This window comes from Xenopus tropicalis, chromosome 6, assembly GCF_000004195.4.
Source record: "Xenopus tropicalis strain Nigerian chromosome 6, UCB_Xtro_10.0, whole genome shotgun sequence".
In the NCBI taxonomy this organism is placed as follows: Eukaryota; Metazoa; Chordata; class Amphibia; order Anura; family Pipidae; genus Xenopus; species Xenopus tropicalis.
The window spans coordinates 68,394,707-68,406,879 of NC_030682.2; positions in this window are offsets into that span (position 1 = coordinate 68,394,707).

Consider the following 12,173-nt stretch of genomic DNA (forward strand, 5'->3'; position numbering starts at 1 on the left):
TATATCCAAGTATGTATATTGTATATCTAAATTACAGAAAGACCCATTATCTGGAAGACCTCAGGTCCAGAGCATTCTGATCCCATACCTGTACCACTATTTTTTACTATAATTGCCTTATTGTATTACTAGGTCCTGTTCAACTACTAAGTTTGGAAACAAGCCTGTTACATTTAATGCATATTTAATGTGCATTTTCAATAAACTAAAACTACAAGGTCACACAGATAATGATGCAGGGTGCTTAGTATTAGTATTTTGTAAAATTTGTAATTAGTTGTTAATCACTGAGATATGTATTAGCCTGCATTCTTTTGAACTGCTTTTAGCTGACTATTCTCTTAGTCTCTACTGCAAGCAAATGCTTGACCATTGAATGCCATGTTTGTATCTCAGCTCTTAAAGCTTCCTGACTGTGTAGATGAATTTGCCTGCAAACACTCCTCAGGCAAAGATCTACCTTGTGCAACATGCTCAGAGCAATGCAAACATAGCTTTGGGACATACACCGCACATAAAATGCCTTTATTTGTGTTGCTGCTGTTAAGTTCTAGATATAGCATTCAACAGTTATGCCACTGGTGCTGAAATTTGTAGCACATAAATACAAACAAATGTTTTTATGATGTACTTACACTGACAGAAATGTACTGCAGTCTATCTTTTTTAATAAAAAGAACTGTGAAAGAAAGAAAAGAAAGAGAAAGTTAGAAACAGAGAATAAGAGAAAGAGCGAAAGGGAAAAAGAGTAGAATAAAGAAAAAAGGAGAAAATTGGAAAAAAAAAGAAAGAGAAAATAGGGAGAAAAAACGAGAAAGAAGGGAAAAGAATGAATAATGAAACACAATTGTGCAATTTTTACTTCACATTTGGTTACCACAAAACATTTTATTTACTATTCACAGCAGTATTAACATAGGGTTTTGGAAATATGATGTTCAAGTACACAAACCCTTTGGTAATGCCTTTGGATACAGTGTTTTTATTAAAAAAATAATAGGATAAACTTTCACCATAAGTCCTATTTATTTTGTTCATTTTTGTTTATTTTGTTAAGTCTGCCATACCCCTAGTTAAGCCTGTGGTGCTCCCAATGGCAAAGCCTATGTTTGTTAATCATTCCAGTTACCACAGCTAAAGAAATTTATGGTCCACCATTGAAGAATTTGCAATGCTCTGTAATTTCTGAAAATTTTACAGTGATGGGAATTAAAATTTACATTTGTAAAATATGTTGCATAAACAATTTGAACCAAAGCTATTTGAATCCCCCCCCCAGAAAACAATGAGCTGTGCATAGAATCTCTGAAAATAATTTAACTCTCTTGTCAGTGTTGACTGACAGCTTTAATAAATTCCTACATTTTAAGCAAACTTACATTTCACATGCATTTGCTTTTCACTAGAGTAGAGTGGAACATCTATTGTCAAATGCATAAAATGTCATTAGAAATTCAAACTTAATGTGGCCAATGGTAATGTATTATTTAAGACTTATGGGCCTGGATGAGGCCTTATTTTCTCCAAATTGAAATTTATAGTTTCATTTTAAAGTACTAACTTGAATATTGATGGAGTTTAGAGACAATGCTGTAAAATAGGAATGGAAAACAAAGTAACTACTTTGCACATAACAGCTATTATGGTAATGTATGGAAACTTAAATAGAAATTGGTCTTTTTACCTGGATTAATAGCACAGTACATTCAATATATAAGCATGGATTTATGGAAAGCAGACACACTTAGCATTATGCTTTCATACTGTCAGTTACCTTCAAAGATTTCTATGTTGACAGATGTTTGTTTGGTTTTAAAATCTGGATTTCTCTACAGACTTTAAAAGTTGAAAAGCTATATAATTTAAATGCTGATGTACCTCCAAAGCACCATGTTATGATTGATGGTTTTTGTTTGACTGTTTTCCGCTGAGGTGACAACTTAGTGTTGTATTGAAAGATCTCAGCACCAATAAATGTATTTGCTGCATCTATTTGCACTATTTTGGAGGGATTTTTACAATATGGCATCACAATGGTATCACAATCTAATGTCTTCACAACTGTCATTTTCATTTATCATGGAGTAAGTTCCCTAGAGCGATGGCATAGACTTTGAAGAGGAAGGACCTTGATCAGGATTTCAGTTCTAGTTTTTGTGACGTTGGGCTGAATCACATTTTTCCAAGACTGCAAAAATAAATAAAAGAAAAGAAAACATAGAATTTTGTGTCATTGAACAGAAGTATCACAGCTGCTACGTTCAAATATGAAAAAAAATGTTTATGATCATTTTGCATTTGAATCAAAATTAGTCATTAGTTTAATGAAACACCCAGAATATTGCATTCAATTGTAGTTAAACTCACTTAAACAATAGTGCTTTTTTTGCCTTTTTTGTAAAAGTAAGATAAAAGGTTAAAAATGCATATATATTAGAAAAAAAAGAAAGTTTTTTAATTTTAAGTTATAATCATGATCATTGTCCCGTATATTCCTTGACCAATTAATTTTAAAGTAAGCTCCTCTTGTTTGTTTATTTAAAAAAAAATTCAGAATCAGTATCTAAAAACATATATATTTTTTTTTACTTAAGGGCTGATTTATTAGTGATTGGTTATATATTAGATAATTTAACAATTAAATAATTAATTTCCATGTGTAACTTACCCTTTGGTAAAACAATACTGATAATTTTATTTATTAACTTTATTTTATTAACTTTTATTATATTTAACACTTAGGGGCAGATTTATGATTCTTTGAGCCTCTTGGCTCAAAAAATCATACAGAAAACCCTCACATGGGGCTTCAGAGAAAAAAAACTCATTAGTTAAGGTTTTTTTTTCCCCTGGGTGGTATTTCTAAAATAAGAAAAAGTTCAGAAGGCTGAAAGGCTGGAGCAATCATAAATCTGCCCCTAATGCTTTCCAGGGCAGAACATAACTACTTTAAAATAAGGAGCATAGATTGGTATTAGTGGTTTGTGCTTAGTGCTAGCACCCTATTACATACAATAACGACTACTCAGAGCAGTTGACAAATTCGGATGAACTGAAACAGGTATCATCTTTTGATATTTTTTTCCTTAAATTTGGGATAGTTTTGATAATTTGTAAAAAAAAAAAAAAAACAGGTTGACGTGCTCCAAATTGTTCTGGATTGACAAAATGGAATTAAGCAGGAGGCTGAACATGTTGTATTTGCAGCAGATACTGTGTACCTTCTGCAATATTAAGACTTAAAAAACAAGAGTGAAAATAAGTTTGTGAAGGTTCTTCTATATGTGTAGTAATTCAGAATTTCCCCAATTGATTTGACTTGATTTTACTACAGATATAGCAGTGACTAAGTGAAGAAGCACAATCCATTCAACCCTGATACTTGACTCTATTTTCCCTCTGGCAAGCAAGGGGCAAGATATATCCTGAAGGATTTTCTATTGTTCTGATGATCAGAAAGCTAATATGTTCCAAAATTTGACATATAAGCAAATCTGTTCCGTTTTGTCTCGCCGAAAATTAGGTTTTTTTTTGCTGTGGCTTTTTCCATACAGTGCAACTTTTTTTATTTTAATGTACAATTTATTTATGTTTTGCTGCCATTGGAGTCTATGGGTGTTTTTTTTTCCACAGGAAAAAAACTAGAGAAAAATGTTGTTTTTCACTAGACATAACTGTAAAATAAGTTTGAATCCAATGTTTGTTAACTGATATTATATAACTGATATTAAATGTATTTATTTTTCAGAAACAGACAGAAGTTAAATGTCACATTGCTGTGTCAGCATTTTGAAAACAATGTTTTTCATGGTTACACATAGTTGGTCTATTTTGAATCAAAGATGGATGAGCCCAGACTAGAATATGTGTTAGGTAATGCCATTACCAAGGGGCAAAGTTGCACATGTTCACTTAATGGAACAATTTTTGAACTTTGCTTAAATGGCTTGCCATGTTGTATAGATCATTATGACACCATTATTAGCACTGAAATAACTTGTGCATTGTGTGAGCATGTGGCTGCTCATTTGTTTATCAAGAATAATCACCTTGTTGTCAAATATGTCTTCTGTGCCCCTCAACACAAAACTTCTTACAAAGAATGTTTTTAAAGTGATTCTAAAGCAATAAAGCGTGTTCAGGGAAAACAATTTGGCACAATACTTTGAAAGTATCCCTGGGTTATTGTTCAAGGAACTAAATGCTCCTTACTTCTCTTGGGTGAATTCAAATCTTGTAAAAAGGGTGAAATGTTCAGGTTTTAAGAAAAATGCAAAGGATTTTTTCTTCCATTTGGACATTTAATAATCCACAGGCAGAGAGATCAAAGATGTTTGATCTCTTCTAGAAGTCCCCAATTCCTTTAGTGAGTAGGGCAAATTAATCCTTATTTGTTTCTCAATCCCTAGCAAGCTGTCATACTCTCCCACAGTAGTTCATCTCCCATCAAGAATTATTAAAAACAGTCTATGCTCTTTCTGTTTTACCTCTGTGCCTGTCAGTCTCTGACAGTCTGTCGGCTTCCTTGTAAATTGTAAGGTTCTTTTCATGTAATTTACCTGCCTCACACTAGTATAACTAATAACCTGATTCATATTGTATATATATATATATAAAAAATTTGTTTTTCTATAAAATTGTGGCTTGAGATCGTATCATTGTTGATTAATAAATGTACCTGTATGGAGACCTTTTGTTGAACTTTAGGCAGGATAGAAACATGGGAAGTGCAACTTGATGATATACAACTACAGATATTTAAAATTTATAGTTATGAGCAAATCTGAGCCATAACGTTTCATTGAAAAATTAGCAAATTTGCAGAAAAAAATTCTAAATGCAATTTTTTTACGCTTCTGCAACTTTTCTCACTTTTTTTTCTCACTTGGCAAATTTTTAGTAGTAGTCAATTTTTACGAAAAAATTGCCAATGGTAAAATGCATAATTTCACAGAGAATCCATGCCTGGTGAAAAAAATCGCTCATCACTAGTAGCATGTAAATTCTTAGAGCGTATTGTAGATTTTTAGTCTGTCATTAGATTCTTAATTATTTGGATCATGTTTTTCATGTCGTGCATGCATTTTTTATTGTCATTAAAAATAATAAATGGAAAATGTTTGGTTTGGTTCTGCTTTTTTATCTGTATGGAAAGTTGTATGGGCTGAACTTTTCCAATACACATGCACAATCCCAAAGTAATTTAAATCAAAGGCAGCTGCAGTTTGTCTCATTTGCTAATATTTAATACGAACTACATTTGATTTAAACATCTTTGTATATGTGCTTCTATTTGAAAATTCTACATGGATCATTAGGACAGCACCTCTTTGTATTTTCCGGAATTAGCATCAAATACCTCAAGGGAAATTAACAAATCTGTTCCTAAACACTGGACAAAACAACACATGGAAGAATTAAGAATATCACTGGTTTAAATATGCACTATTGTAAATTATTTTTTTCAGATTCTTAATAAGACAAATTCATTATGGTAGAGCATAATAAACAATAACTTTATAAAAGTATGCCTTAGTCAGACACCTAGTTGATTTATCTCAACAAAGGTTAAAGAAAATGAACAAGTAAGTTTATTTTAATTATTTTTTGTTTTATAGACCCATAATAAATCCATAATTTGCCTTTAAGCATGGACCCCAGTGATAATTTGACTTAATATTTCTTTTTTTGCAGATATACTACCAATATTCTGTTCTGTCATCTTTTTGTAAAGCAAACAACTTTTCCTTTTATTAGGTGAAAAGAAATTGAGAAAATGTTTTGTAATGCCCAAGAGTTAAAAGTTTGTTAATGATTCATTGTTGTGAACAATTTTGCTGGCTTCTTTAGTGACCTAATGAAAAATTGAAAGTGGACAGAGCAATAAGGTACATCCTTGTAGCAAGGGACATTTCCATCACTGTAAGGCTTCATCGAGACAGCTCTGCCCTAATTTCTTCTGACTTTGAATGTGTGCAAATCATAGAGAAATGTGAACTGACTACAGACTGAGAAAATCAGTAAAGACAGAAAATCATTGCAAATCACAGCCTTATCAATATTTCAGACTAGAGACGGTTTAATAAAAAAAGAACTACTTCAAATATAGTATTAGTCCCATTATAAATTTGAATTATACTAGAATTATACCTTTTGTAACTTTATAGGAACTCACACTGCATAAAATTATTCACAATATGTATCACTGAACACATCATTTGCAGGAAAAAATAACTTTCCAAGTAATAATAGACATGATATGCTAGATAGATTATGTAATTGATTTGACCTTGACTATGAATTCAAAGTCAGAGAGGTTTGTAATCCTCTGTTATGTGGGTAGCATCTCTAAATGAAAACAGAAATTGGTCTGTTGCAGCAATAAATATATGAGCTGTTTAAAATGACCTGGTCAATTAGAAGATCATTCATTTATGCTCTTTACAATGCTATCACTCTAAATAATATCTAAATAAAAAAAGGTAATTTTTTTTTTAAACTCACATATGCTTAAATTAATTTGCATCACAGAAACCCAGGTCTTTAAATAGCAAAATTATCAATTGTGTCTCTTAAATACAAATCCACACATAATATACATCTTTTTCTTGATGTTAATATTACAAACCAAGCAAATTCTCCTAACATTGAGGACCACTGCTTTTTTATTTGTATGTTATAGGAATTACTTATTTTAAAACTGATCATGTATAAAATTATACCCAACAGCCTCAAGCGGGCTTCTTATAGCAAATTAATTTAAGCGCTAGGCATTTAATTCAAATCTGAGTAACTTGCCAACAATGTTCTTTTCAACCTACAATCTGATGATGTTATTGCAGGGATTTTAAAATCTGGTTTCTCATCAAGCTGAAGCAGACTCATCAGCACATAAGTTATTGGCCCTTCCATGTCTAATATGAGGACTATGGAACAGCATAATCCCTTCACCGATCTTTGCAGTAGCTATGATGACTAAATTTCTAGTGTCTTATCACACTGTCACAGGCTAAAATTAAGAAGAAGGATTCCTAAGACATCACAGCATGAAAACTAGATGGGAGATGATCAGATTACCTTCTATTGGATTTGTCTGCAGACCACCAATCTTCCAGGACCAGGCCTGATTTTAAGACCTATCAACTCATGATATCTTTCCAGCATTTGATGTTGATAACTTATGACAATTTGCTGTTGTCAGATAGAGGAAAGAATCCTCTGTGGTTGTTGTAACACATGCTGGACTTCAGCGCACATACAGGTAAATGGTAAATAATATAAGTTAATGCATTTCTGTTTTTAATTAAAAACAGAGATATTATTATGGATGTTTGCATGATAAACCTTTAAGGGCAGGGTGTGGTGAGCCTAGGAATTTCTTTGATCGGGATTTATTTTCGTGCCACACACATTACATCTGTTATGTTATTTTAGTCATAATCCAGCATCCTTTAAAACATCATAAGCCATTTGGGGTTGAGTATGCTGTTCATAAAACTAGCATACTATTATGAAATGCAACTGCTATACTGATTCTGTTATTAACAAAGTGTTTGGACTGCAAAGTACCATTAATCAGATGACTGATATCACAATGCAATCTCGAACAGCATAAATACTGGCACAGTAAGGCCGTTATAAGCAGGTAAAGCCTGCACATTTATTTAGTGCAACACAATAACATTTTGGGGTGAACCCCTTCGTCAGACTGAGCAAAGTAGAGCAAAGTATGATTAGCTTGCTCCCAACTATTCTCTACTTTAAGATCCTGTTGAAATGTTAATTTTATTATTAATGATGGTCATCAAACATGTAGGAAGTCTTGCCCATTGATCATTTTGTCAAGACTGATTTTAAAAACTGAAAATCAGAGCTATTAAATAGGACAGGTGAATTAGTATGTTGGACAACACATTATCGTAACTTAATATAATAAGTAAGCTGATATGTACTAATTCACAAACATTAAATGCGTATACATTAAATGCACCAATCCAGTTTTATAGATATAAACAAGTGCAGATATGTTTACTGTGCGAATAATTCTGTGCTGCGTGAATTTTCTAAATAACCCCCACAGTCTCTTGTTTTAGAATGTGTATTAATGACATCATTCCATGTAGTTACCATCTGTACAATACAAAATAGCTTAATTATTTATTAAACATTTGTTGCAACTTACATTTGCACACATGAAAGAAACAATATACTGTCAATATCAATTAGTGATATATGCATAGAAGATGGGGTTGATTTATTAAATAAAAATTGCTATTTTATGGGCAGTACCAATTCACACCGCTTGTGAAAAAGATAATGTTGTTTTATTTTCTGCACTGGAACCAATCATTCTAGCATGGAAAAAATAGTCCAAATCCTTTCTCCCCGCATGTGGTCTGCATGAGAACAAAGATTTGGAGGGGGTGATGGTGCTCAGTGATGCTGCTTCCATTTCATACAGCAAAGTGGCATTCAATTGTTGAAAGCAGTCAAATGCAATAACAGGTATTTTATGAAAAAGTTTTGTTTGCATTTAATAGAGAACCCGAATATAAATGTATTAACTTCTCTATAAAATGTCATCAGCATGTTCTATTCTTCAATCTACCTAAGTGTCAAATTTTCTTAGCTCTACATATAAGGGCTGATTCACTAAAGTTAAAACGAGCGCTATTTATAGCATGCGTTAAAAATTTTATCACGTCTTAACGCACGATTCACTAAAAGGATACTTGCGTTAATTTAGATGCAATTCTGTTTGCGCTATTTAAGTTGCAAAGATTATTTTCATGAGGTATTTGATGCGATGCGCGCTAATTAACGCAGTGCGCACAAATTGTCACTGCGTGCGAAAAAACGCACACCATATTAGCCATACACGCCATTACTTTTGTAAAACTACTTTTCTGAAAATGACAATTTCCCTGCAAACTGGAGGATGCATCACTATAGGGCCAACACATACTTGCATAAAGCACACTGCAAAGTCCTTATTGTGTTGCCAAAAGCTCATGAACTGTACTTTTCTATAATTACCGCCTGCCCCAAGTAGGTGTTAATTTTCACACAGACTGTGATATTTAGTGCGTCTAAGTGTTTGTGAATCATGCGTTAGTATTATTTCTGCGCACTAATTAACACAGTGTGGTAAAAGTAACACATTCGGCTGTGCGCTATTTAACGCACGCGATATGCGACTTAACGCATGCGTTAATACTTCGAATCGCACTTTTTTTGTGCATCAATTGTAACGCAAAAAAGCATGCGATAAGCGTTATCGCACTTTAGTGAATCAAACCCTATAGTGTTGTATATATCAAATATAGCAACAGTGATAAAATAACATATGTATGTTCAAGGCTCATGATCAAATCATCTGTAGGAGCGAATTGGTAAAAAAAAGTTTAGGTTGTGCATGAAACATGGGTCTATAAGGGACATTTCTAATTAGGGTTTCCAAAACTAAAATATTCAATATTTATTTTAAGGACAAAAAAACTCAAAATGATGAATAAAATGTGAATTCGCTGTATTCAATTAGTTTTTTTCATGGATAAAAATTTAATTTTGACCAATAGGTCTTTGAATCTTTGATAAATTCCAGAGTAATATGGAGACATTAATTACTGTTAAATTGGATAAAAATAACATTAAACGTTTTGATTGGGGATGGGCGCAAAAATTAACCAAGCATGGATTTGCAGTGAATTTCCACGTTTCGCCATTGGCATATTTTTTTGCGTTTTGCAATGGCCGACAAAATTTGCAGCAGAAAAATTTGCAGCGCATCCAAAAATTGGTGCCCAAATCAAAAGAATTTTTGATTCGCGAGCGTTAAAAGAATTGTTGTGCATCAAAAAAGAATTGTCTCGCTCGTCAAAAGAATTGTTGCACGTCAAACATATTTTCGCACGTCAAAAGAATTGTCTTGCGCCAAAAAGAATTGTCTCTCTCATCAAAAGAATTGTTTCTCGCGTCAAAAAGAATTGCCTCTGATCAAAAGAATTGTCTTGCGCCAAAAAGAATTGTCTCTCATCAAAAGAATTGTTGCGCTTATTGTCAAACTGGTGTGCAACAATTTATTTGACCGCTTAGCAAATCTTCACTAGTCATCACTAGTTTTGCTGACTTTAACATATGCCCACTATTTTCATTCTAGCAAGGGGTATAAAAGACAGTGGGGCTCATTTATAAGCACTGGGCAAATTTGCACCTGAGTAGTAACCCATATCAACCAATTAGTTTGCCAGCTGCAAGCAAAACAATAAAATCAAACAGCTGATTGGTTGCTATGGGTTATTGCCTAGGTGCAAATTTGCCAAGGGTTTATAGGTTTTGTTGTGGCTGGCATCCCCATAAAAAATGCTGTTGAGTAATGTTCAGCTAACAGGAGTGTGGCAGGAGTGTGGGGTGGAACCATATTTAATTTATTTAATAACACCATTTGCTTTATTTAGATATTCAGAGTTTGCTTAGAAATTGAAACTGTGACCGCTATTCCTATTTCCCCCCATCCCATTTCCCATTATACAGGGGACTTAACTTTAAAGTTAAAGATCCCAAGAAGAATTTGATGAGGCATAGTGCAAAACTGTTTTAGGATAAAAAATGTTGCTTTTGATGTGTGTAAACTCTAAATAAAAAAATGTACAGTATTCATATATTAGCAGATGACATGATTCTTTGGGAAGGCACTGGATTAAGGGAAGTGATGAAAATAACTATTCCAAATAAGCATTTTGAATGAATGATTGATCAAGGAGTAATGTAATTCAATCTTAAAAACCTAAATAACTTCTCCTTTGCATTTTGCTTTGCAAACACTGAAGCTATTAAACATTAAAGCTATTCTGTTGATGTCTAAATGAATAAAAAAAGAAGCATAAAGGAGCGCATGCATGCCATGACCGCGTAAAGACGTCCTTCGTCTGAGATCCGCAGCAAGAGGCCAAATAATCCCCCAAAACTAGCATTCTAAAGCACGCAATCAAACGGGGAATCCCCACACAACAGTGTGAACACATGGGGAAGAAAAGGAACCGCAAACCAGCTGGAACAATTTCACCGTACCTTCATAAACCCGTGGCCTCAGACAAGCTGCACAGAACACAAGATGGCGACGAGGACCCAGACTATGCTTTAGAAACTAGCTCACCCGCCAGGCTGCTCAGCCCAAGCATCCACTCGGACTCCTCACCCCAAGCAGCAGCCAACACACAAGCCACAACTGCAGAAATATTAACACAACAATTAGCAGCCCTACATAACTCTCTCACAGCAGCCATAGCGGGAGCCATTACAGACACAGTACAGGAGCTAAAGGCAGATTTGGGCTCACTAGGCCAAAGGGTAGACAAGCTAGAAACCATCTCTGATAATCTGATAATTAGACATAATACTATGGAAGAGGACCAGCTAACCCTCTTGGAGGAACTAGCTAGCCTCAAAGCACACTGTGAAGACCTGGAAAATAGGAGCCGCAGGCAAAACCTTAGGGTCAGGGGGGCCCCAGAAAGCATTCAACCAAAAGACATTCGGCAATCTTAGATTGCTATTCTCTAAACTGTGCCCTGAGCGCCCAGCAGAAACATGGCGATATGATAGGGCGCACAGATCATTTGGCCCCCAACGGCCAAATCAGCAAAACCCCAGAGACATCATAGTCTGCTGCCACTATTTTGAGAGCAAGGAGAAGGTGCTAATGGAAACTAGAAATTTATCATCTATTGAATTCCAAGGGGCAAAGCTGCAGATCTACAATGATATTTCCCCTATCACACTGGCCAAAAGGAGAGAGCTTAAGCCCATAACACACAATGTCCTATATAGATGGGGCTTCCCTTTCAAATTGATAGTCTCCATCAAAGGACAACAACACACCCTCTCAAAAGGCAACAGGTTTCTCAGCACCTTGGGCTTACCACCCCTACAAATGACCAAGGACAACCCTAAAGCCCAGGCTCCAAAATTGATCCCAGAATGGGAAACGGTAGGTCCCCGCCAGACCCGAACATCGCCTGCAACCCCACTCCGAGCTGACTCCCCTACATGAAAAACTACACAACCTATAGGAACAAATGTTCCTACTACCAGACTTAGAAGGGGAAGAAAGTATTATTGACTGTTCTCTTAGGCACACTTAACATGCCTCTCATGCGGAAGAGGCCACCACC